The sequence below is a fragment of the Eriocheir sinensis genome, chromosome 15, assembly GCF_024679095.1.
Source record: "Eriocheir sinensis breed Jianghai 21 chromosome 15, ASM2467909v1, whole genome shotgun sequence".
In the NCBI taxonomy this organism is placed as follows: Eukaryota; Metazoa; Arthropoda; class Malacostraca; order Decapoda; family Varunidae; genus Eriocheir; species Eriocheir sinensis.
In genome coordinates this window covers 3,153,865-3,180,560 of record NC_066523.1, presented here as the reverse complement: position 1 = coordinate 3,180,560, position 26,696 = coordinate 3,153,865, and positions in this window count along the sequence as shown.

Sequence of the window (26,696 nt, the reverse complement as noted above, 5' to 3'; positions counted from 1 at the left end):
GCACTTTTTTCCCCCTCTCTTCCCGCTCCTCAATCTTCCTTCGCTTCCTCATGTCTTCTTGTCGCTAACCTACCCCCGTTACCTCTCTCTCTCTCTCTCTACGTCTCATCTATCTCTCCTCCCCTCCCACAATCAATCTCTAATATCCCGATACTTCATTGCGCTCTCTCTCCTTCCTCTTTCCCTCCCTCCCTCCTCGTCCTCCTCCTCACCCGTCATGGAGACATCCGGGCAAGCGTGAGAGTGTGAAATTCGCCTTTATCCACGCTGGAGACACACTATTACACGCTGATATTGCTGTACCCCCCCCCCCTCTCTCTCTCTCTCTCTCTCTCTCTCTCTGTTCCTTCTTCTCTTTCTTCTCTTCCATTCTTGTTCACTTTTTGGCGCCTTCTCATTTCTAGTCATCTCTTTTCTTCCTCCTCCTCCTCCTCCTCCTCCTCCTATTTCTTCCTTCAATTTGTTCCCTTGTGTTATTCTCTTCCTCTTCCTCTTTCTCTAACCGCTATTTTTTTCGCTTTTCTCACTGTTATATTTTCTTTTTTTTTCTTCTTATTTTTCTCGTTTTTTTTTTATCAGTGCATGTCTGTGTGTCCGTGTCTGTCTGTCTATCAAGCCCTCTCTCTCTCTCTCTCTCTCTCTCTCTCTCTCTCACACACACACACACACACACACAGAACAGCTCATGCATATTGCCTTGCCATATCATGTGCACCGAATACACCCTCACACATTACACGCTCATGACCGTCACGCACAAGCCGCAAAAAAAAAACGCACATCACACGTGTACACCGCCACCACCCGCCCTCTTCCTGCTTATGTATGTTTTCCTGTGTGCGTTTATACCTGCATTTACTGTGTACGTTTCTTTTACCTGTCTATACCTGGTCGTGTGTAGGTTTGTGTGGGTGTTTTGATGTATGTACGTAAACACACACGCACACACCCACACACACACACACACACACACACACACACACACACAGGCACACACTCCCGGAACATGTCTCGTGGTGTCCAGATTTACGATAATTAGTATTCACACTCGTTACTGCCGCCTCGTTAACCATGACTTGCCTCTTCTCCTCTCCTCCTCCTCCTCCTCCTCCTCCTCATTTTCTTTTTCTTCTTTGTCTTCCTCCACCTGCATCTTCTCCTCCTTTCCTTTTATCAATTTCCCGTTTCTCCTTTTCTCTTCTTTTTCTTTTTCTTCATTTTTCTATATTGGTGTTACTTTTTTTTCTTTAACCGAGTCATCCGCAAGTGCAACAACCTTCCTGCATAAGTAGTAAGTACGAAAACCGTCAACTTCTTTAAAATCCCATTGACAGTTACTTTGTTGCGTTAAGAGTAAACTAAACGTGCGTAGCGAGGTGTTGTGAGCTGCTCAGAAGGCATCAAGGGACTCTCGGGCCGTTAAATCACTGAAGCGGACAACCTCGCAATGGGTCAATTGTCTTTGTGTTGCCCGACTTTCCCTGTTTCGATGTTTACCTTCCATTTTCTTTGATCAGACTCTTCCTCTTTTCTATTATTCGAGTTGTCTTTCTCCTCCTATCCTCCTCCTTCTCTAGTATTTCCATTCTTTCTTCCTCTTTCTTCATTTTCTTTATGGTCCTCAAGCTTGTTCTCTTCCTCCTCCTCCTCCTCCTCCTCCTTCTTCATCAATATTTAACTCTTTCTTGTATGTGTGTGTTAATTTGCACCGGGGATGTAACACCTTCGCGTCCTGTTTTATTTTTTTCTTCAGTTGTACACTTGTATCTCTGAATATATTTCTGATTATACTTTTTAATTCCTCAGCTCTCTCTCTCTCACTTTCCTTCTTCTTCGCTCTCTAATAAAGGGCGCTGATATCGGTGCGTTGCCTGTTTGTCCAGTTTTTATCCCCGGCGCGGCTAAGGTCAGGTAGGGGCAAGCCAGGTGAGCGGGCGGGGCGGGGACGGAACGGGGCGGGGACTGACGTGGGCGAGGGCGGGAGTCACTAGCCACGTCACACCACTGGCCGAGGGAACCAAAGGGGAAAAGACACGGGCAGAGAGGCGGGTGAATAGACAGAAGAGAGGAGAAGACGCAGAAGAGGCAAAAGAGAGGAAGGTAGGAAAGAAGGGAAGAGGCAGAGGAAGGAGAGGAAGTCAGATGAGGGAAGAAGAAGGGGAAGAAGGGGAACACCACTTGCAGAAACAACAGAAGGGAAGGAAAGACAGACAGATAGACAGATAGGTAGGTAGATAGAGAGTTAAGAATGGGGAGGAGGAAGGGGAAGGGAAAGAAGAAGGGAAGGAAGGGAACAGCACCGCCCTGAACAACCGAAGGGAAGGAGAGACAGACAAATAGACAGTTAGATATGCAGGTAAATATATAGGTAAGAAGGGGAAGAAAGGGGAAGAAGGGGAAGAAAGGTAGGGAAGTAAGTAAAGTTATGAGCATACGTCAGCTGCGCGTGACCTCTGTGCTCATCTCCGTCACACTGGTAAGTAGGTATACATAGGGTGACAGTGAAGAGAGAGAGAGAAAGGGAAAGAAAAGAAGTGAAGTTATAAGCATATGGTGTATCTGCGCGTGGCCTCTATGCTCACCTCCGTCACATAACCCCGAAAGTGAGAATAGGTAGACAAATAATTGGTGTGATTAGTGATTAGTGAAAGTAGTCGCCAGGTGCAAATAGATCGATAAACAGGTGAATAGATAAACACAAATAGATAAAGTTATATGCAAGCAAATTCAGACAGATGGTGAATTAGGTTACCGTCATAAAAACGATACTAAAAACGAGGATATGAAAAGAAAAATCAAGGCATATTTGGACGAGCAAACATGACCACGCAGACGCACACACACACACACACACACACACACACACACACACACACACACACACACACACACACACACACACACATTCTGAATAAAATACAAATCGATACTGAATCAGAAATGCAGCTAGGCAAAAAAAAAAAAAAAAAGAAAGAAGGAGAGAAGGAAGGGAAAAAATGAGATAGCCAAGGAAGGTGGAAGAGTAAGAGAGAGAGAGAGAGAGAAGTGGGAGGAGGGAATAAGAGGAGGAGAAATGAGAAATGGAGGAGAGAGAGAGAGGAGGGGAAGGAGGGGGGAAAACACAACAGGTGGTCGGAAAATATATGAAAAGGAAGAATGGCACAAACGAATAAAGATAGGCAAATATAGACATAAGTAAATATCAATCCGAACGCAAAACAAAGCAAGGAGCAGGAAAATAAATATATAAGTGGAAATAAAAGAGGAAGAGGGGGAAAAAAAGTGAAACATCTGCGGGAGAAAAGCGTGAAAATAAAGACGAATGCGAAGGAAATAAATAATAATAAACGTAGGGAGAAGTACGAAAATTGAAATCATAATAGAGAATAGTGAGAAAAATATAAATGAAGTAAAGGTTAAGAAATGAGAGAGAGAGAGAGAGAGAGAGAGAGAGAGAGAGAGAGAGAGAGAGAGAGAGAGAGAGAGAGAGAGAGAGAGAGAGAGAGAGAGAGAGAGAGAGAGAGAGAGAGAGAGAGAGAGAGAGAGAGAAGAAGAAAATGAAAAAAAAGGAGAAAAAGAAGAAGGAGAGGAGGAAGAAGAAGAAGAAGGCGACAAGTGAAGTCACGAGGAAGGACAAGATAAAATGAGAAAGAAAGAAAAAAAGAAAGAAGAAAGAGAGAAAATACGACAAAATAAAGAAATACAAACAAATGAAGTCACAGAAACACACACACACAAAAAAAAACATAGACAGCAACAAGAAAATATAAAAAGAAGAGACGAGAAAGAAGGGAAAAACATGAAAACGAAAGAGAAAGAGGAAGAGAGAAAAAGAGAGAAAAGTCAACCTGTATATATACGGACGAATGAAGATACAAGAACATAAGAAAATAAGGTTTAGACACGAACAAGCGCACAAGCTCGACTGGGTTATAGTGTGAGGCGAAGCGGAGGAGGAGGAGGAGAAGGGGGAAGGAGAAGGGGCAAGGTGGGATGAAGGAAGAGGGACAGGAGAAGATAAGAGAGAGAAGGGTGAGGTACAACAGGGAAGGCGATAGATAATTAGGGAAAGGAAGATGATAAATAAGATGAATAAGGGAATACATGAAGAGAATTGAAGGTGGAACAAGGAGTGAGCGTAGAGACGGGAATGGATAAAAGTTGGAAGAGAGAAGGGCAGGAAGGAAGAAGGGAAGAGAATGAGAAAGGATGGAAGGAAAGAAAGGAAAAAATAGAGAATGGAAAACAGTATCATAGAGTAAGAAAGAGGAAGAGAGAAGGAATGAACAAAGAGAGTTAGAATAAAGGATAAAAGAAGGGAAAAGAAGAATAGTGGATGATAGAAAGAAGGATCATAGAGGAAGAACAAGAGCGAAGGAAAGAAAGAAAAAGGGGATGAGGGTTGAAGGTGGAAGGAAGCAAAGAAGAAGAAAAGAGGAAACAAGGAAGAGGAAGAGAGAACAAAACAAAAAAAGGAGGAGGGAAAAGAGAGGAAGAGCAAGAAGAAGAATCAAAGAGTGAAAAGGAGGAAGGCAACAAGGAAGAGAGGAGAAGGAGGAAGAGGAGGAAGAGGAGGGTAAGGATGGAGTACAACATGAAGGAGGGAGAAGAAAGGAGCGGAGGACCTCGAAAGATAGAAGAGGTGGAGGGAGGAAGAGAGGATGCAACTAGGAGGAGAGGGGGAGAGAAGGGAGAGAGAAGGGGAGGAAGATGGAGGAGGAGACGAAGGGAAGGGAAGGGATGCAGATAGGAGGAAGAGGAGGGAGAGAGGTGAGGAAGGGAGAGGAGGAGGAGACGGGGAGAAAGGAAGGGATGCATCTAAGAAGAAGAAGGGAAGGCAGGCAGGTAGGAAGGGAGACAGAGAGAGAGAGAAGCAGCTGAGGGGAAGGAGGGAGGGAAGGGAAAGGAAGCTGAAGAGGGGGAGGAAGGGGGAGAGGGAAGCAGAGGAGAGGGAGAGAGGGGTGGAGGGGAGGGAAGGCAGGAGGAAAAGCGGTATCACAATATGAAATAATACATGTGAAGACAGGTTGGGCGAGGAATTTACGGCACACTGAACCGCGCCATGACTAGCAAGAAGAGGAGGAGGAAGAGGAGGAGGAGGAGAAGGAAGAGGAGGAGGAAAGGTTGAAGGAGAAAAATCAAAACCAGTGGAGAAGATTCGAAAGGCCAAACGTGGAATAATATTAAAAGTTAGCAGCAAGGAGGAAGAAGAAGAAGGGAAGAGGAAACTAGGAAAGGAAGAAACGAAGGAGAAAAAGGGAGAGGGAAGGGAAGGTAAGACAAGAAGGGAAAGGGATAGACTAGAAACGAGATAAAACGAAGGGGAAAAGGGAGAGGAAAGGGAAGGGAAGGCAAGAAGGAAAAGGGAGAGACGAAGGGGAAAAAGGAAAGGCGGAAAGGGAAAGGGAAAATAAAAAAGGAGAAGGGAGATAAACCGAAGGAAGAAAGAAAAGGGGAGGGAAGGGAAGCCGGGGAGAAGGAAAAAGGAAAAACAGAGATTATAAAGGTGATGAAACGAAGGAAAATAAGGAAAGGAAGGGAGAGTCAAGCAGGGACGAAGGGAAAGGAAAAACAGAGATTATAAAGGTGATGAAACGAAGGAAAATAAGGAAAAGAAAGGAGACTCAAGCAGGGACGAAGGGAAAGGAAAAACAGAGACTATAAAGGTGATGAAACGAAGGAAAATAAGGAAAAGAAAGGAGACTCAAGCAGGGACGAAGGGAAAGGAAAAACAGAGATTATAAAGGTGATGAAACGAAGGAAAATAAGGAAAAGAAAGGAGACTCAAGCAGGGACGAAGGGAAAGGAAAAACAGAGACTAGATATAAAATGAAACTGGAAAAATAAAAAAAAGGAGGGGAAAGGAAAGGAAGGAGGATGATGGGACACGGAACCATAGACTAGAAACGAAGTAAAACGAAAAAAAAAAAACAATAGGAAAGGAAAGGAAAAAAAGGCTATAGAGATGAAAAGTAAGAAAAGGAAAAAAAATATTAGTGGAAAAGAAACAAACGTGCACGAAAACTTAAGGCTAAAATATGCTAATAAGGGGAAAGAAAAACTCAATAAAAAAGAATTGAAAAGTTGAACGCGAGAGGATGAATATTATTACGGACAGGAAGAATAAAATAATGAGAAAAATAATGCAGGAGCGAATACTAAAAACGAAAACGTGTTAATAAAAGGTTAGAAAGCCAATGAAAAAAACAAAAAACAAGAGAGATAAGAGTGAGAGAAAACGAAGGAAGGAAGCAAATAAGAAGAGAAGTGGAAGTAAGAAAGAGGAATAGAGAATGAAATAATAAAGAGGAGTGAGAGGAAAGGAAGAGGAGGGAGAAGAATCAAAGAGTGACGACGAGGAGGAGGAGAAGAAGAGAGAGAAACGAGGAGGATAAGGATGGAAGGAATAAATAACAATACTGAAACACCTAAGAAAAAGAAGAAAAGGGAGATAAAGAAAAAGAAAGAAAGGAGAGAGAAAATACAAGGCAGGCAGTTAGAACAGAATGATGTAAAAATTAATAGCAAAGGCGAATATTTAAGTAATGTATGCTAACCAAATGCCGGAGCCGAGGGTAAAGTAGCCGAACTAACCCAAGGAGGGAGATTATGCAGGAAAGCTGACGGGCGAGAGGCAGATGGAGAGACGGGCTTAAAAAGAGAAGAAAATGTTGATGCTACTAAAGAAGGGACTGACACACATTCTGGAGTTTATTTTTTATGATAGAAGAGTTGTGGCCTTAGATGGAGTATTATGAAGGGAATGCCCAGGAAAGCAAATAGAGGAGGAAAAGAAGAAATCAGACGTGAATATATGGCGGAAAGGAAGAAGATAGGAAAATAATATATACTGGATTGTTTTTTTTATTGTTTTTGAGGGAAGAGTCGTTAACCTTAGATGGAGTATTATGAAAGGAATGCCCAGGAAAGCAAATGGAGGGGGAAAGGAGAAAACAGACGTTGAAATATGAAGAAAAATGAAGGAAATAGGAAAATAATATATGTTGGATTGTTTTTTTTCTTTTCTGATGGAAGAGTCGTAAGCCTTTTAGATGGAATATTATGAAAGGAATGCCCAGGAAAGTCAACAGAAGAGCAACAACGAGGTGGAATAAAAGAAAAATGGAAAGAGAAATAAAAGAGATTAGCAAATAAATAGGAACTGATGAAATTGAAATAAGGACATAGAGGAAAATAAGAAAATAGGAAATAAGGAAATAAGCAAACAAAAGAGGAAAATAAGAAAAAAAACAAGAAAATATAATGGAGGAAAATAAGAAAATAAAAGAATACGAAATAAGAAAAAAAACTAATAGGAAAATAAGGAAAATAAGGAAGAATAGAGAAGTAAGAAAATAAGAAAATAAGAGAGTAGGAAATAAGAAAAAAATAAGAAAGAGGAAAATAAGAAAGAGCAAAAAAAAGAAGATAAGAAATCCCATCCGCAAAAAAAAATTATGGAAAGCATAAAATGGATGAAATAAATAACATGAACGATAACAAACGACATATATAAATGGTCTCTTGAATATTACGGTTTATGAGAAAGCGATTTATCTCCATTTAGAAAGGTAGAAAATATTGAACGTTAAGTCGAGAAAATCTAATATCACACCCCTGGAGACTAGGAAGATAAATATGTAGCTATGTAGACTTTGAGAAATAGCTACATATATAACAACAACAACAACAACAACAATGATAACAACTGCAACAAGAAAACAAAACAAAAAAATAACAAAATATAAATGTTAAGAGATGAAAAACAGCAATAATAATGATGATAATGATGATACAATAATAATAATAATAATACGAATAATAGTGATAATAATAATAAGAACAAAAAGATGAAGTAGAAGTAGAAGTAGAAGAAAAAGAAAAAAACAAGAAGAGAAGATGAAAAGGAAGAAAAAAGAAGAAGAAAAAGAAGAACACCAACTATAATAAAAATCATAACATAGATAATGCTCCAAAAATATCGATCTCATTATCTCCTACGTCACCTTAACTTACATTATACCGTAACTGATACCGGGAGGAGAGAATGTTTACCTCCTCCTCCTCCTGCTTTACCTCTCTTCTTTCTTCCACACACACACACGCACCTGTCAATAAGAGGAGTCAGAGGAGGAGCCAAAGGAAGAGGAGGGGGAGGAGGAGGAGGAGGAGGAGGAGGAGGAGGAGGAGGAGGTTAGGTATTAAATGCAAAAGTTTATGAAGACACGCAATGCACCACCACCTCCACCTCCACCACCACCACCACCATTACCACCACCACCACCGTATCCATCTCTCCTTCGGTTTTGTGTAAATTCAGTTATTTGTTACCCATAAATTGTCTTCTTCTCTAAGTTATTTTCTCTTATCTAAAAACTGACAATTTCTCACTATAAAAAAAAAAAAAAAACTCTTGATGCGTTTTTTTCCCCTTATGTTATTGGATTTTTCTATTAGCAATTTTTCGTATATTTTTTTTGACAATAATTTATGTTTTTTATGAAGTGGAATCTCTCTCTCTCTCTCTCTCTCTCTCTCTCTCTCTCTCTCCATAATGATTTGCAATGTTACTTCTTTTTTTTTTTTTGACCGCCAACTTATGTGCGTGTGTGTAAATATCTTGTAGCGTGTGTACGTGTGTGCGTGAGTAATGCCGACATGTGCGTGCCTAGGGTGTGTATGTATATGTGTGTGTACGCGTGTGTGTGTGTGTGTACATCCTTCATATTTGCTTTATGTGCGTGCAATTAGAAATGTATTAACGATTTTTTTTGCTTATGAACCTATTAGTCGAGCGTGTGTGTGTGTGTGTGCGTGTGTGTGTGTGGAGGAGCTTCACCCTTATGCATTGGGGAGTGAGAGGAAGGGAGGGGAGGGGGGAGGGGGGGGAAGGGGTAACAAAACAAGGGAGGGGAAAGGGAGGAGGAAAGAAGAGGTGGAAGAGGAGGAGGAGGAGGAGGAGGAGGAGGAGGAGGAGGAGGAGGTGAGGATGGAAAAGCAGGTGTGGTGTGGTGGAAAGGTGAGGGTGATGGTGGTGGTGGTGGTGGTGGTAGTGGTGGTGGTGGAGGTGGTGGTGGTGGAGGTGAGTGGTGGAGTAGGTGAGAAGCAGGAAAGGTTGCAAGTGGAGGCGTGGGTGTGGTTGTTGTTGTTGTTGTTGGTGGTGGTGGTGGAGGAGGAGGAGGAAGAACTGCTGATGGAGGAGTAATTACGAAGACATTGATAAAAGGGAAGAGGAGAGGAGGAAGGTCTTAAAAGGAGTGGAGGAAGGAAGTGAGGAAGGAAGGTGAAGAAGGAGGAGGAGGAGGAGGAGGAGGAGGAGGGGGAGGAGGGGGAGGAGGAGGAGTCAGTTGCACCCACGCGTTGAAAAAAAAATCTAGTTATAACGGGCTTTCCTTCTCTCTCTCTCTCTCTCTCTCATGAGGACGAGGGAAGCAATGACACAGACGAGAAAGAGAGAGAGAGAGAAGAAGGATAAGGAAGAGGAAGGGAAGGAGGGAAGAATAACGAAGGGAGGGAATGAAAAGGTTTAGTAAAGGAGGGAAGAAAGGAAGGAATGGGAGGAAAGTTGGAGGAAGATGGAAGCAACGAGAGGAGAGAACAAGGAGGGAACAAGAAAGTAGAAAAGGAGGGAGCGAAGGGAGGAAAAGGAAGAAGGAAGGGAAGGGAAGGAATAATCGTTAAGAGCGGACTGGTATGAAGGAGGGGGAGAGAAGGGGAAGGTCGGTGATTTTGGGAAGGAAGAAGTGGAGGGAAGAATGAGGAAGTGGAGGGAAGGAGGAAAAATAGGGGAAGGAGGGTAGGAAAGAGGGCCTAGGGAGGGAGAGGAAGGAAAGGAAGGAAGGAAGGAAAGGACTAGTGGTGGAGGAAGAGGGGGTAGGAGAAGGAGAAGGTGAGGAAAGGAATGACAGTCTAGTTGGAAGTGGAGGAAGGAGGAGGAGGAAAGGAAGGAAGGAATAATAGTGGGAGGAGGAGAGGGAGTAAAGGAGGGGGGCGAGGGAGGGGGAAGAGGACGGAGAGAGGGTGGAGGAGGAAGACGAGGAGGGTGGGAGGAGGAACTATAATCTTAGAAAGCAGAGAGAGGAGGGAGGAGGAAGTGGAAGAGAGGGAAGAAATAAAGGAAAACGGAGAGGGAGCAAAGAAATGGGGTGAAGGAAGGAAGAGGAGGGAAGGAAGGGGGAAAGGAAAGGAAATGATGGTGGAAGGCGAGGGAGTGAAAAAGGAAGGAGGAGGCCGAGGGGAGCAAGGAAAGGAGAGAAGGAAGGAATAACAGCGGAAGGGGAGGGAGGGAAGAAGGAGGGGATGAGGGTGGCAAGGAAAGGCGAGAAGGAAGGAATAACAGTGGAAGGGGAGGGAGGGAAGAAGGAGGGGGTGAGGGTGGCAAGGAAAGGAGAGAAGGAAGGAATAACAGTGGGAGGCGAGGGAGGGAAGAAGGAGGAGGGAAGGGGGTGAGGGTGGCAAGGAAGGGAGAGAAGGAAGGAGAATAACAGTGGGAGGCGAGGGAGGGAAGAAGGATGGAAGGGGCGAGGGTGGCAAGGAAGGGGGAGGCGGGGGAGTGAGCGAGGGTCCAGGTGGGAAGTGGAAAGTCATTTACACGGTTGAGGAAGCGTGGTGACCGCACCCTGGAGGAGGCCGCCAGCACCCAACGGTCTGTAACAGGGCTCCGGCGCCACCCAACGTTACCAACCTACTTTGCCGACACCCGGAGCTCACCATCAATACACACCTTCGTTCGTGATCAAGACTGTCACTAAGCAAGGCTCTGTTAGGTTAGTATCACCCTTTTATCAGCTTGTAAAAGGAGCATCATCACTCGACAGATTGTAACACGTCTTATGCGCAGCCCAGCACTACCAGACATTTTATCGACACCCAGAGCTTGCTATCATCACATACCTTCGTCCGTTACTAAGTCAGTTCGTATGCAAGGTTCTACTAGTTATGTATTAGCTTGTAACAGGACTATCACCACCCCAAAGTCTGTAACAATCTTATTTCTACCTGCACTTCTCTCTTTCTCTCCTTACTCATCATTAGTTGCAAAGTCGGTCAGTACGCAAGGCTCTTCTAGTTCAGTATTAGCTAGCAACATGATTGTCACCACCCAAAACTCAGTAACATGTTAATCACCACCTAAAACTCTCTATTTCTCTCTTTCTCTCTTTTCACAACATTCGCTACCAAGTCTGTCAGTATGCAAGGCTTTGTTAGTTCAGCACCACCTCTTGATCAGCTTGTAGCGGGGCTTCTATCGTCACCCAGCACTCTGTAATATTTTGTTAATCATCACCAGAAATTGCTGTCGCCCTTCACCATCGTTCCTTGCAAAGTCTAACGTTACCAAAAAGCTCTCTTAGGTCTGTGTCACCCCTGGATCAGCTTGTAACAGAACTCTCACCAGGGGGTTGCTGAGTGGTTAGCGTGCGGGGCCCGCATTAACCGCGGGTTCTGGACGACGCGGGTTCGAATGCGCACGCTACCACCAGGGATTTTTCAGTCACCGCCGAGTGGCCTAAGACTATCCACATGCTGTCCTGAAGACCACCCATCAACCCGGACTCTAGAAGAAACCGTCCAAGTGAATCAAGAATGAGTTCCGGGGGGCAGCATGAGCTAAGAATAAATGGCGCCACTTTAAAAAAAATTGCCTGCTCCATGACGGGCTTGGACCAACCACCAGGCCCCTGAAGAAAGCCTACCGGCGCTATAGGCTAACACGTAAAAAACTTAAATCCTCAACAGACTAAACTCTCTCTCTCTCTCTCTCATTACACATCGTTCCTTAACAAAACTATCACACACGCGAGGCTCACTAATGGGTTTGTATCAACACTTAACGCTCTGCAACAGGTATATCAGCCGCCGACGCTTTCTATCAACACTCGAGGCTCCGTATTAGGTTTGTATGAGCCACTCTTCGCTCTGCAACAAGTCACCCAGTGCGACCGGGTCTCTCCGAAGGCTTCTGGAAAGGTGTCTGTTAAGGCCCATCATTGTCTGGGAACTCTGTACTGGCATTCTGTTCTTGCTCAGCACTCAGAAACTCTAACCATTAGTCGACCACTGACCAAAGCAAGGGTGATGGTGATAGTGGTGGAGGAGGTGGTAGTGGTGGGGAAGGGAAAGTTAAGTAGAGTGGAGTTAGGGAGTTTGGGAGTTGAGATTTGAGATGGTGGTGGTGGTAGTGGTGATGGTGATGGTGGTGGTGGTAGTGGTGGTAACAGTATCCTGGAGGCATTTGAAGGTTTGTGATTATCCAACGATGTCATCCAATACTAAAACACGATATTTTTTGGGTTTCATAGCAAAAATTTTACTATAGATGGATTCGTAGTGGTTTCAGCTGGTTTTCTGGTATGGACGGGTTCACGACAGGTTCCTACGAATACTCAAAAACATATCCAAGGTTTCTACTACAGGTACAGATAAAAGGCTACGTGACTACAAGCAGGCAAGTCACCGGTTTTTACGCGTACCCAGCACCAGCAGCAGTGGTTTCTACGAGTCAGCGGCGTAACGGGAAAAGTCTTGGAGAAATAATTGAAAAACGGCATAAATTTCGGGGATGATTGAGTGTTTCCGCGGAGTAATTATTATTTTTTATCTTAGTGGAGTTTTCTACTTTTTTTTCTAATGGAGGAAGAAACGTTAATTAAAAAGCAGATTATGACAGGTGGACCAAGTGATTAGGCAGGTGTGTGGGGGTGCAATTAGGAGAGAGAGAGAGAGAGAGAGAGAGAGAGAGAGAGAGAGAGAGAGAGAGAGAGAGAGAGAGAGAGAGAGAGAGAGAGAGAGAGAGAGAGAGAGAGAGAGAGAGAGAGAGAGAGAGAGAGAGAGAGAGAGAGAGAGAGAGAGAGAGAGAGAGAAGGGGGAGAGGAGGGAGGGAGGATATGTTATTAAAAGGTAATTATTGATGCTCCCCCTCCTGCCCCCCTCCTCCTCCCCCTCCCCCCTTTAAAAACTTGTGACGGTCATTTGCATATAATTGTTCGTGGATAAGATGGGGGAGGGGGGAGGGGGAAGGGTGGGAGAGAGAGGGATAGTTAGGCAAGGGAGGAGGGAAGAAAAATGGGATGGGACAAGAAGGGAGGGGGAGGGGGAGGAAAGGGGAGAAATACGTGTGGGAAGGGGGAGAGTAGAGGGGTGAGAAAGGTTGGGGAGAGAAGGGAAACAGAGGAAGAATGGATAATAGAGGAGAGGGAAAGAGAAACAGGAGATTTAAAAGGAAAAAAAATGATTAATCGTAAACGCAAAGAAATGACTTGGAAAAAAGAAAGGAGGGAAAAATGAAAACAAAATAAAAAAGTGGGCTGGGGAGAAAAGGGAAGTAGAGGAAGAATGGATAATAGAGGAGAGGAAAACAGAAACAGGAGATTTAAAAGGAAAAAAATGATTAATCGTAAACGGAAAAAAATGACCTGGAAAAAGAAAGGAAGGAAAAATGAAGACAATATAAAAAAAGAAAAGAAAAAGTGTCGAGAAAAAAAAGTGGACATAAGGTAAAGTTAAAGCTGGGAGCATACACAATAGCTACGCGTGGCCACAGTGCTCATCTCCGTCACATAAGCCCTTTTGAGACTGCGGGGTGGATGAAAACCCCTTACCCCGGGACACAGGGCAGGTGCAACATCCGGGTTACCCCAGTTTACCTCCCCCAGGTTTCCCCAGGTACCCATTTATCGACCAGGTCAGGAAGGAGGGATGAACAGCTGGGTGGGTCAAGATTCGAAAGTGGGCGAAGGCGAAGAAAAAGAGGGAGAAAAAGGGAGAGAAAAACTGTACAACTGTGATAACTTCTTACCTTGGGATGGAAAAATGCGACGAATGTATTTTTTTTTTGTCGTGTAGTAACTGAAAAGAGAAAAAGAAAAAAAGGTAAGGTTATAAATATGTTTTGATTTTCTCTCTCTCTAGCTCTCTGTCTGGCTCTCTCGCAGCTTCTTTCTACTTCCTTTTATTTTCTTTATCTTTTTTCTCCGTTCAACTTTTTCATCCTCCCTGTCTTTCTTTCGTTCCTGTCTCCCATTATTTCAAACGTCTTAATAGGTTTCTTTCTAACTTACTAACTCTCTCTCTCTCTCTCTCTCTCTCTCTCTCTGTATGCTAAGTTTCTCCTAAGTCATTCTTCCGTATACTTTTTCCCCAACACACACACACACACACACACACACACACACACACACACACACACGCACACACACACCAATCCACCGTCTCCAACAACCCCACCTCACTCTGTATAGAAACCCCCATTTTCTATTGCACGGAGAGACAGCACTTCCCACCCTGACTACCTTACACCCCCCGTTACACAGTCATTTCTATTTTCCTCTCCTTACCTCGCACAACCTGACAATTTCCCTCCCTTGCCCCCCAGACCTCTGTACTACTTTCCGCTCGAGGACAGACGCGTGATAAGGAGCGGCTGACACAAAAATTGGACAGGATAATTAGGGAAGAACAGGCAGCGGGAGTGACGGCTCGGCGCTGCAGGGCTAACTCGCATAAATTGACTCTTGGCTAAAATACGCTGCGCTGAGCCGGCCGGTAAACATTGCTGACATCATAATATTAACGTAGGGAAGAAACACACACACACACACACACACACACACACACACGGTTGCTGCTGCTTCACTTCCTCCTCCTCCTGTTGCTTCTTCTCCTGTTCCTCCTTCATCTTCCTCCTCCTCTTCCTTCTTTTTTTTTCTTTTACTTCGTCATCTTCTTCCTCAGGTTTCTCAGTCTATTATTTTTGCTCTGTTACCATCTTCTCTTCTTTTTCTTTCTTCTTCTCCTTTTTCTGCTCCTCCTCCTTCTTTCATATTCTTCTTCCTCCTTCTTCATCTTATATACTTCTTCTTCCGCTTCTTTCTCATGTTTTTAAATCTATTATTCCTGTTCCTTATCTTCTCCTCCTCCTCTTCTTCCTCTCTCTCTTTTCTTGCCCCATCACCTCCTCGTCCTTCTCCTCCTCCTCTTCCTCCTTCTCTCCTTTATAATCTTTTTCTTCCTCCTCCTCAGGCTTATCTATCTAGTTTTCTTCCTACATTATCTCTTCCTTTTCCTCCTTCTTTTCCTGTTCCACCTCCTCTTCCTCCTCCTCCTCCTCCTTCATTTCTTGCTACACCACAACCTCCTCCTCCTCCTCGTCCTCTTTCACCATCTCCCTCTTTCTCCTCCTCCATCTCTTCCCCTTCCCTCCTCCTCACCAACATACCTTCTCTTCATTCCACTTCTTTGCTTGAGAATGAGTGACATGGAGGAAGCGAAGAATCCACCTAATGAATAAATAATAAGTCTCGTAATAGGTAACGGATACACTAACAGCCTTCCTCAAGCCGTCAAGCAGTTCGCGTCTAATTGCCGGAGACGTTCATTATGCTGTCCGAGGTAATTGTTCCTATCGTCATTATCGTCATCGAGTAATGGGAAACTACACCACGAAGTAAATAATCAAAAGAGGGAGGTATGTGCAAGAGTGATTTTGCTTTTGTTTGTGTGTGTGTGTAAAGATATTGTGAAAACGGAAGCAAGAAAAAGACTATGTAGGAGTTATTTTTGCCAACATAGATCATTAGAAAGAGTCGTTATCAAGTAATGGGAAGGCTACAGCATAAAATAAATAAAAAGAATGAGATTAATATGCCAGAGTGAATGTGGTTTTGTGTGTGAAGATGTGAAGACGGAAGCAAAAGATATTAATGCGTAATAAAATATGTAGAAATTTGACCACATTAATCATTAGAGTGTCGTTATTAAGTAATGGGAAGGGTACAGCACGAAATAAAAATAAAAGGATGAATTAATATGCCAGAGTGAATATGTTTTTGTGTGTAAAGACGTGTAGACGGAAGCCAGAAAATAATAGGGTAAGAAAATATATAATAATTATCTTTGCCGACATAAATTATTAGAAAGAGAAGTATTGTAATCGAGAAATGATAAAACTACAGCACGAAACAGAAATAAAAAGGTTTTGTCTTTTTAATGCGCAGGAGTGAATATGCTTGTGTGTGTGTGTGTGTGTGTGTGTGATTTATAAACGGAAGCAAGAGAGTAGGTGGTAAGAAAATATGTTATTAATCTTATTGGTTACATAAATCACGAGCAAGAAAGTATGTTAAGAAGAAGAACAATGTGATTACGATAAAAACAACGATAAAATTCACTCAGAGAAGCAAATAACAGAAACCAAGTACGAACGCATAAGAAGAACGACAATGTGATTACGATAAAAACAACGATAAAATTCACTCAGACAAGCAAATAACAGCAGAAAACCATGTACGAACGCAGAGTAATAACAAATTCACTCAGAGGAAAAAAATAAACGTAGGAAGTAACATTGAATTTAACTGATAACAGAAAACCACAACACTGAAAATAAAAATAACAAAATCTCGACATGTTATTTGGGCTCCAGACAGCTTCAACAAAAATGAGTTAGAATGCAAGTAAAGTAAAGGAAAGGACGAAAAAAATGGACTTACGGAAAAATGGAAAACATATGATCAAAAAATAAGGAAAGAAAGAAAAAAAGTTAATGACCTCCAGAAAATAATTAGTAGAGTTAAAGAAAAAAAGAAAAAGAACTCAACAGAATGAATGAAGTATAATAAAGTAAAGAAGTAAAGGTAGAAAAAAAGAGCGACAGAAAACGTTAAGTATAAAAAAAAGAAAGAAAGGAAAATATAAGAGCAACAATAACTACAAAATATCTAATAAAGCAGAAAAATAAATGAAGAAAAATAATAAAACAACAATCAAGCCCACATCATCACGCCAGCTAAACATTCCCGCCTCCGATACACACAGCGCCACAGGTGAGCACAGCGCCTCTACCTGGACATCCTAACGGTGCACCTGTTGACTAATTGGCGGGGGAGACAAACACGCAGGTGCCTTGATTACCCCCGCACGTTCCCGCCACACCTGCCGTACCTGTAGGCCGTGCATAATGAGCGTTAATTAGCACACAGGTGAATGTTGACTGACCCGCCGCCGCCACCCACTCACCTGTACCCCTGTTCCCTCTCCCTCCTCTCTCCCTCTCCCTCCTCTCACCTTCCTGCAACCGTGCCCATATCATGAATTACCTGAGCGCTTCATTCCGTTCCGCTGCTCTTCTTTCCTTCCCTCTCCTCTCCGTCATTCCTCTTACTCATTCCCGTTCTTTCCTCTTTCCTTCCTCCTCTCTGTCACTGCAAACTAACTTCTGGTCATCACTGTTTTCCTCTCATCTCTCCTCTTCTTCCTCTCAATCATTTTTCTTCAGTCCATCTCTTTCCCATCACTCTTTTTCCTTTCTCTTCTCTTTTTCCTTCCAGTCATTTCTCTTCAGTCCAGCTCTTCCCCCATCACTCTTCTTCCTCTCTCTCATCTTCTTTATCCCAGTCATTTCTCTTCAGTCCAGCTCTTCCCCCACCACTCTTCTTCTTCCTTTCTCTCCTCTTCCTCCTCCCAGGGATTTTTCTTCAGTCCATCTCTTCCAACATCATTCTTCTTCTTCCTTTCCATTCCTAACCCTTTCCTACCTTCATCATTCTCCATTACCCTTCCAATGACTCCCCGCTACGCATCATCAACACAGCTTCTCCCATTCCCATCTACTCCTTACTGGCTATATTCCGCCCATCACTGATTTGTCCCTTTCCCATCACTCCTATGTTCTTCACACCATCGCTTCCTCTTCCTCCTGCCATTCCTTCATTCCTCCACATTACTCTTCCGCATCATTGCTATTTCCCGCCGCTTACTACTCCCCTTCCCATTCTCTATCGACATCTCCGCTCACGTCTCTCTCATTTCCCCCTCACATCTCCTCCTCCTCTTCCTCCTCCTCCCCATCATCTCCCCTTCCTCCTTTTACACCTGGAAGCCGCTTCGGTAGAGTTCAAAGCACCTGGATGGGTGTTTTATTTCTCTCTCTCTCTGTACACACATTCGTACAAACAATGAATGAGAGAGAGAGAGAGAGAGAGAGAGAGAGAGAGAGAGAGAGAGAGAGAGAGAGAGAGAGAGAGAGAGAGAGAGAGAGAGAGAGAGAGAGAGAGAGAGAGAGAGAGAGAGAGAGAGAGAGAGAGAGAGAAGGGGGAGGGGGGTTGATTCCTCCTTCGTGTTTGCTCTCGTGACAGAAGCTGAAGGAGACTTGCTTGCACGCGCTTCCTCGAGTGTGTGTGTGTGTGTGTGTGTGTGTGTGTGTGTGTGTGTGTGTGTGTGTGTGTGTGTGTGTGTGTGTGTGTGTGTGTGTGTGTGTGTGTGTGTGTGTGTGTGTGTGTGTGTGTGTGTGTGTGTTTTCATAAGCATCAAACACGCACGTACAAACACACAAGTAAAATTGAAAAAGCACTTATCTCCTCTGAAGCATGTGAACTTTCAAACACACACGCACACACACACACACACACGCACACCCACAGTCACAAATCCTCAGTGACGTTTTAACCATCCTCTTCCTTGTAACCTTCCTAATCTTCCTCTTCCTCCTCCTCCTCCTCCTCCTCTTTAAACTTAAATTCTGATCAACAGGAACATCAAGGAGGAAGTTTTGAGAGCGAGGATGAACACGATGGTTTATGAGCGTCTTTATGGGCTAACACTGCAACCGGAGGAGGAGGAGGAGGAGGAGGAGGAGGAGGAGGAGGAGGAGGAGGAGGAGGAGGAGGAGGAGGCGTTAAAGTGCGTGTTAAGGCAGCGGGAGGTTTCTGTTAATAGCTTCGGAGAGGATGAAGGAAAGGAAGAGGAGCAGGTGGAGGAAGAAGCAAAAGGAGGAGTTCTTAAGGGAAAAAGATCCACAAAAAAAGTCACTTAAGGGAATTATAGAACCAAGTGTCATATCTTTTTTTTTTAAAGTAGAGGAAGCAGTTCAAGGGCAAAAAAGAAGATAACAATAATGAAAAAAAAAGTCCGTTACTCACTGCTCCTACAAAGAGTCTAAGAGGAGTGGCCGAGATATAGGTTAATTTCGGGGAGAGAGGTGTCCTGATATTAGAAGGAAAGGTGAGCGAGGGAAGGATTACAGGTAGGAGAGTAGAGGTAAGGGGGGAGGAGGTGAGCGGTGCAAGGAGAGGAACTACAAGGACTTAAGATGAAAGGTAGATAGAGGAGGAGGAAGGATGTAACCTGTAAGAGCAGTAAGGAAGAACGTACAGGAAGCAAAAAAGGGAGGAAGACGAGGAAGAAACGGAGTCAAATGGAAACAGAAAGCAGGCAAAAGGTGATAGAGGGAGGAAAGGGGATGATAACAAAAGCATATGATGAAAACCCATTAATAAAAGAGTGTAATAGAAAACAAAGAAGTAGAGAAACAAGGGTAGGGAGGATGAATGACGAAAGGTGAAGAGGAGGCGATAGAAGGGTAAAAAAAACACTCTTAGAAATTATGCTGGTAGGCTGAAAGGAAAACAAACAAACAAACAAAAACAAGGAATTCGATATCCATACAAAATACAAAATAAAAGAAAGTGATAAAAACAACACAGTAAATCAGCAGAGGATAGGAAAACAGACTGACGAAGGGTAGAACGTGAGGAGCTAGGTATACAAGGGATGCGAGACAGACTGAGGGAAGGGTTGAAAGAGAGGCAGACACGAGGGAAGGGAGACAGACTGAGGAAAAGGTAGAAAGAGAGGCAGACACGAGGGAAGGGAGACAGACTGAGGAAAAGGTGAAAAGAGAGGAACCAGGTATACAAGGGAAATGAGATAGACTGAGGAAAAGGTAGAAAGAGAGGCAGGTAAGAGGGAAGCGACACAGACTGACTTGGCGAAAGGGAAGAGAGAAGGCAAGCACAAAGGTACCTGTCGTGGGGGCGTGGCCGAGTGTGCGTCTCCCTAATCATATACAACAGCAACAACCTCTTCCTCCTTGTACGTCGCGGCGCCATCACTTCGAGGGACTAAACGACCGTGTTCACCATTACCGAGGGTGTTCAACGAGCGACGAATGGCCTGGGCGCTCGATCGAACACTTCTGAGAGCCCACTTACTTAACAGAAGCCACATACGAATAAGTCAGTCAATCAGTCAATTTTTCAGCAGTCTGGAGCTCCAAATGCTTCTGTTTTTTTTTATTTTGGGGGGACGGGGGGGGGGGGGGGTTAAACTCCTGCACTTATTATACTCAAATTCACGGGGGAAATGACAATCCCACTAGACAACTCCCTTCCAAGCTGTCCGACTTCATGCATTATTGGTGTGGACAGCTAAATGATACTTGGTGATTTTGAGATACGCAAACCTCAATTAAAAATAAATAATGAACTGCCCTTCTTTTTTACACAAACAAATGTAGTATAAGTATTATAAGTTAGATGATGCAACATGAGTATTCGTAGAGGGACGGAAGACAGGTACTTTTCAGCGTAGTAAAATAGCTCGCAGCCTCCAACTGATATAACGCAGACCTCTCCCAGTATCGTGCTATCGAGAAACACACCAGGAAAACGTTGAATGAAATGCCTCCAAGTGAAATGCTCCCGAAACACCGCTACCCAAAGCCAGCCAAAAAAGTGACCCTTGAAAAACGGATGTGTGTATATATGTACGTGTGTGTGTGTGTGTGTGTGTGTGTGTGTGCTCAGGTTGTATCCACCTCTCCGATGACTCACATTTACCGTAGAGGGACCAAAACAAACATCAAACACGGCGGGGAGGAAGCAGCGTCGTGTGGTCTGGTTTGCGCTGCGTGATTTATGAGTCGGCGCATCTCGGGTGATCGCGCACACACACCATACATAAAACATAGCATGGAAATAAATCATATGCAAAACTAAAGCAAACACACACACACACACACACACACACACACACACACACACACACACACACACACAGTTTTTGTTGAGTATGTTTTAATTTTCTGTTTTCATTCCTTTTTTTCCTTTTTTTTCCTTTTCTACTTTGTCTCCCTTTTTCTTATCCGTTTTTTTTTTTTCTTCCTTGTTTTTTTCTCCATCATCGTTATAAGCTCATACTCCTCCTCTTCTTTCTTCTTTTCCCCCTCTTCTTCTTCTTCCTCCTTTTCCTCTTCCTCTTTTTCTTTTCTTCCTCGTCAGCAGCCTGCAGCACTGCCATCGTCATTCCACACACACACACACACACACACACACACACACACACACACACACACACACACGCACGCACACACACACGGAAATCGCTCGTATATAACACCTGCGCCGTAAATCGAGGTGAGCGAAATTAATAAGTGGGTGATAATTAAGGAAGGTGGACAGGTAAGTGGGAAGGGGAGGAGGGAGGAGGAAAATAAGGGAGGAAGGAAAAAATGAAAATGAGGAAAAGATATGAAATTGGGAAGAAATAAATAAAATGAAGAGAAGTGGAGGTGAAAAATGAGAAAGAAAGGAAGAAACAGAAGGAAAAAAGAGGTAAGAAGGAAAAAAGGAGAGAATGGAGGTGGGAAGTGATAGAGAGAGGAGGAAACGGAAGAAGGAAAAAGGGATGAAGAAAAAGAAATGGAGAGAAAAGGAGGTGAAAAGTGGACGAGATAGGAGGAAGCGGAGGAAAGAAAAAAGAGAAGAAGGTTGAAAATGAGAGAAAAGAAGCTGGGAAGTGGAAGAGGATGGAAGGAAAAGAAAGTAGAAAAACCGGAAAAGAAGGAAAAAAATAATGAGATAAGCAGACGGATTATAGTAGTGGAGAGGAAAAGAGAAGGAAAAGAGAAGGAGGGAAAAGTAGAAGGTAAAGGAAAAGGATAAAGAGAGAAAATGGGAAGACTGAAACCATAAAAAGGGAAAAAAAAGAAAGGGGCAGAAGGGGAAAGTAAAGACGGGGCAAGAAGAAGGGAGGGAAAAGGAGGACAAAAAAGGAGATAGGCGAAGGGAAATGCAGAGGACGAACAGGATGGAGAGAAAATGGTGGATAAACGAGGAAGAGGTGGAAGAGAGGGAGGAAGGAGACAAGAATATGGAAGTAAAGAAGGGGAAGAGAGGAAGAGAACAAAAGGAGGTAGAAGGAAAGAAGAGGACAGGGTGAGGAAGATGGAGGGAGAGAGAATTAGCAAAAAGAAGAAAGGAAAGAAGTGAGAAAGTGGGAAACAGAGAAGATAAGAAGATGGAACGAAAGAAGGACAAAGAAAGGAGGAAGGAAGAAGAGAGGATAAGGAGATGGAAGGAATGAAAGAGGGGAGTAGGGGGAAGGAAGAGAGGATAAGGAGGTGAAACAATAATAGGAAAATAAGGAAAAGAAAGATAAAAGAGATAAAGAAAGAAGAGTGGAAGATGATAAAGGAGGAAAAGGAAGAAACTAAGCTGTGAGTGGTATACCAGTGAAGAGGAAGAAGAGGAAAAAGAAGAGGAAGAAGAAGAGGAGGAGGAGGAGAGGGAGGGAGGGAGGGGGGATGATTTCATGAGTTAATGACATAAATAAGCTTAATAACTACCTGTCACTAAGGCAATTAGAGAGAGAGAGAGAGAGAGAGAGAGAGAGAGAGAGAGAGAGAGAGAGAGAGAGAGAGAGAGAGAGAGAGAGAGAGAGAGAGAGAGAAGGAATAAAAAAAGAGAAAAATTATATGTATGTATGTATGTATGTGCCCTATTAAGCTTTTTACGAGCCACCCCTCCTCCTCCTCTTTCTCCTCCTCTCCCTTATCTCTCTATCTATCTATCGTCCTCTCCTCCTTCTGGCCATCATCAGTATGCATCTCATCTACCGGCTGTTTATCGATTAATCTCTTAACATATATCTGCTCGCCGGACGCTCGCTATCTATTAATCAGCGGCTATCGGCGAACTGTAGCCTCAATTAGTTAGCAATTCATTCATCTCACGTCGCAGCATCCCTTTACAGCTTCACCTGATTGCTCTCTCTCTCTCTCTCTCTCTCGCGGCATGGTTGCGTTTGACTATACTCGCTGTCTCCCTAAAGAAAGAAAGCCCAAGTCACACACACACACACACACACACACACACACACACACCCCTACACGCGCACACACCTGTAATCACCGCGGCGGATCCTGTGAACAAATTGAGAAAGCTTCGTTTTACACCTGGAGAACATGAGCCTGGAGGGAAGAAAAGAACGGAGGAGGGGGAGGAAAGGGAGGGAGAGAGAAAGGGAGGAGTGGTAGGGAAAGGGTCGTTAGAGTTTATTACCCTTTTTTTCCCTCCTTGGCGTGTGAGCGAAAGGGGCAAAAACAAAAACAAAAAATAAAACACAAAACAGGGAATTGAAATTAGCCCCTCGATGTGTTTTAACTAGATTTTTTTGCGGCTTTGACGGTGATTGAGCGAGGGAGAGCTAGAGCGAGAGCGAGAGAGAGAGAGAGAGAGAGAGAGAGAGAGAGAGAGAGAGAGAATGGATGCTTTCTACAGTGGTGAAGGGGAGGAGAAAGGGGGTGGCTAGAAGGGATGAGGGATGAAAGGAGGAGACATGGAGGGCGGAAAGGGGAAGGGGATGGTTGGGAAGGGGAAGGGGAAGGGGGAGGTGAGAGATCCATTCCTCTTGAGAAGTGATAAAGTGGCTGCCTCTGTCGTAACGGGGCCGCTTCGTTCTCCTCTTCTTCCTCTTCCTCCTTCGTATCTTCCAGCAACCTTTTTTTTTCCTTCTGTTGTTCCTGATTTTTCTTGTCTTGCTTCCTTTTGCTTGGTAACTGCTCCTTTTTTTTCCTTCTCTTCCTCGCTTGTTGTTTTTTTATCTTTACTTTCATTTCGCTATCTCTGGTTTATTTTATTCTCTTCTTTTATATCTTCCTTCAGCTGGTCATAACCCTTTTCCTCTTCTTCCATTCGTCCCTTCTTATCTTCCTCCAGCTAGTCGTAAGCCTTCCTCCTCTTCATTCAACTGCTTCCTTCCTCTTCGTCCACTTCTTGATCAAATTTTTAATGAATATATTTTTATTTCGTATTTCTTCATTCATTTTTTCCTCTTTTCCATTTCTATATACCGTTTTTTCTTTTCATTTTCTACTTTTTTACTATTCTCGTTCTTCCTTTTCTTGTTTCTTCTTCACCATCGTCATGATCTCCTACTCCTCCTCCTTTTTCTCCTTCTTTGCCTCAACTTCTTCTTCCTCCTTTTTCTTTTTCCTCGTTAACAGCTTACAACAGTCATCATCATTCCAACCACAACCATCATCACCACCTCCACCTCCTCCTCCTCCTCCTCCTCACCATCAAGACTTTCACAGCCTAAGAGTCACCACCACCACCACCACCACCTGTAAACTATAAAACAAAAACTCTGGAGAAAGGAGGACAAAAGAGGAAGAGGAGGTGAGGTGAGGTGATTTTAGTGGTAGTAGCAGTAGTGGTAGTGGTGGTAGTGGTGGTAGTGGGTCGTTAAACAGCAACCAAAGGAGATGGAGAGGATTACCAAGAAGAAGAAGAAGAATGTTGGTGGTGATTAAGACAAGAAGGGCATGGTGGTGGTAGTGGAGGTGATGGTAGTAGAGGTGATGGTGGTGGTGATGGAGTGGTGATAACGGCGACCACACCCCTCAGAAGACAAATAGATGCTGGAGGTGATAAAGAGGGCAGTTATGGTTACTCTATATTAGATGGGAGGAGAAGGAGGAGGGGGAGGAGGAGGAGTGAAGAGGATGAAAGATAAAACGGGAAGAGAAATGGAGGGGTGTGTGGACAAGAAGAGAAGGGTGAGAGAGGAGAGTAAGAGGAGTGAGGAAAACTAAAGATAAAGAGGAGAAATAAAGAAGGAGTGCAGAAGAGAGATAAGTGAGGAAAGAAGAGGGGTGAAAAGAACGAAATACAAAGAGAAGTGAATAGGGTGGAACATAGAAGAGATAGGAGGGATAAAGAAGACGAAGGATAAAGAGGAGAAATAAAGGAGTGCAGAAGAGAGAGAAGGGAGGAAAGAAGAGGGGTGAAAAGAACGAAATACAAAGAGGAGAAGTGAATGGGAGGAACATAGAAGAGAGATATGGGATTGAAGACAAGGAGGGATAAAAGGGAAGTTGGCTAAAGGGGAGGAAGAAAGGGAAAGGGGAGGGAAGAGGGGTGAAAAATAAGTGGTGATATAAGTGGTTTCTTGTGGTAAATAACGGTAGTGGTGGTGGTGGTGGTGGTGGTGGTTGAGTTAATTGAAAGGGAAGAAGGTGTTGGGTGGAGGAAACGGAGGATTGAAAAAAGGGAAGAAGAATGAAAATAAGAGAAAATGAGCTGGGAAGTAGAAGTGAAAGAAGGAATATGAAGAAAGCAAACTAAAAAGGAGGAGAAGAAAGGGGAGGGAAAGGAAGAAGAAGGAGGAGGAGGAGGAGAAGGATTGGGAAGAAAGGGAATCGTGAGAAATTAAATGTACAGATAGAGTAATAGACTAGAATACTTGAAGATAATAAAATACAAAGAAGAAGAACAAGAACGAAAGCAAGAAACAAAAATAAAAGAAAGATAGATAGATACATAGATAGAAAGATACAGACACGGACAAACTAACAGACGGACAGACAGACAGAAGAAAAGAGACAGACAGACAGAGAGACGTGCATAATTGTGTGTAGGAAGGTGTGCAGCGTGGCGTGGAGGAGGAGGAGGAGGAGGAGGAGGAGGAGGAAGAGAAAGAGGAGGAGAAGACGAAGAAGAATATAAGAAAGAGGATGAAAATAACAAAAAAAGAATAAGAAAAATGAGTAAGAGAAGAAGAAGAAGAAGGAAAAGAAAAAGGAGCAATAGGAGAAGAAAGAGGAGGGGAAGAAGGAGAAGGAGGAAAAAGAGAAGCACAGGGAGGAGGCGGAGGAAGAGGAGGAGAAGAAAGAAGGAAACGAAGCAAAAAGGAGAACTAGAAGAATAAGAAGCAAATAAAAACGAAAGAAGAAAAAGAAGGAGATGAAGAAGAAACACGAGGAGAAGGAGAGGTATGGAGGAGGAGGAGGAGGAGGAGGAGGAGGAGGAGGAGCTGACGCAGTGAAAGAAGTGGTGCTGGCTGCGGTCACACTTTGGCTATAGTGTTTACAGCTGCGGCTCACACGGCGGGGACGAGAGAGTGTTTGCGGTCGGGGCGGCGTTACGGGTCGTGGCTGATGGTGGTGGTGGTGGTGGTTGGGATAGTGTGATGGTGTAAGTGGTAATGGTAGATAGGTTGGGGAGGTAGTATGAATTGTTGTAGTAGTAGTAGTAGTAGTGGTAGTAGAAGCAGCAGTAGTAGTAGTATTTTTAGTAGTAGTAGAAGTAGTAGTAGTAGTAGTAGTAGATGAGCTTATTAGCCAAGGTGAACTGGTGTACCCATTAGCAGCAGGCAACAGCAACAGTCCCCCCCTCCTCAAAACAACAACAACAACAACAACAACAACAACAACAACAACAACAATCAACAGCTTTTTAGAGCCTTCAGAAACCTCAAACCATTTAAAACATATTAGACGCATGAGCAGTTCTTTTAAATTCACACACAAAAAAATGACCACACTTACGACTTAACAAATGAGCATTGCGGTATTAAGTCTTTCAGAATCGATAAGGAGCCGAAAGGAGACATAACCAAGTGTATTCGAACGACCAAATTCTTGAATGATACGAAAGGAGACAAGAAGGAGTAGAGAGACCTTCAGGAGATGAAATAAAGAAGGCTAATCGTTTGGAGCTAATAAAGCAGAGACAAAAATCAAAAAGGAAAAATAAATAATCAGAGAAAATGGTGGAAAAAGAGGCAAAACAATGAATGACAAATGAATTAAGTCTTATGTGATAACTCTAAAAACATGGTGGTGATTTAATGTTCTT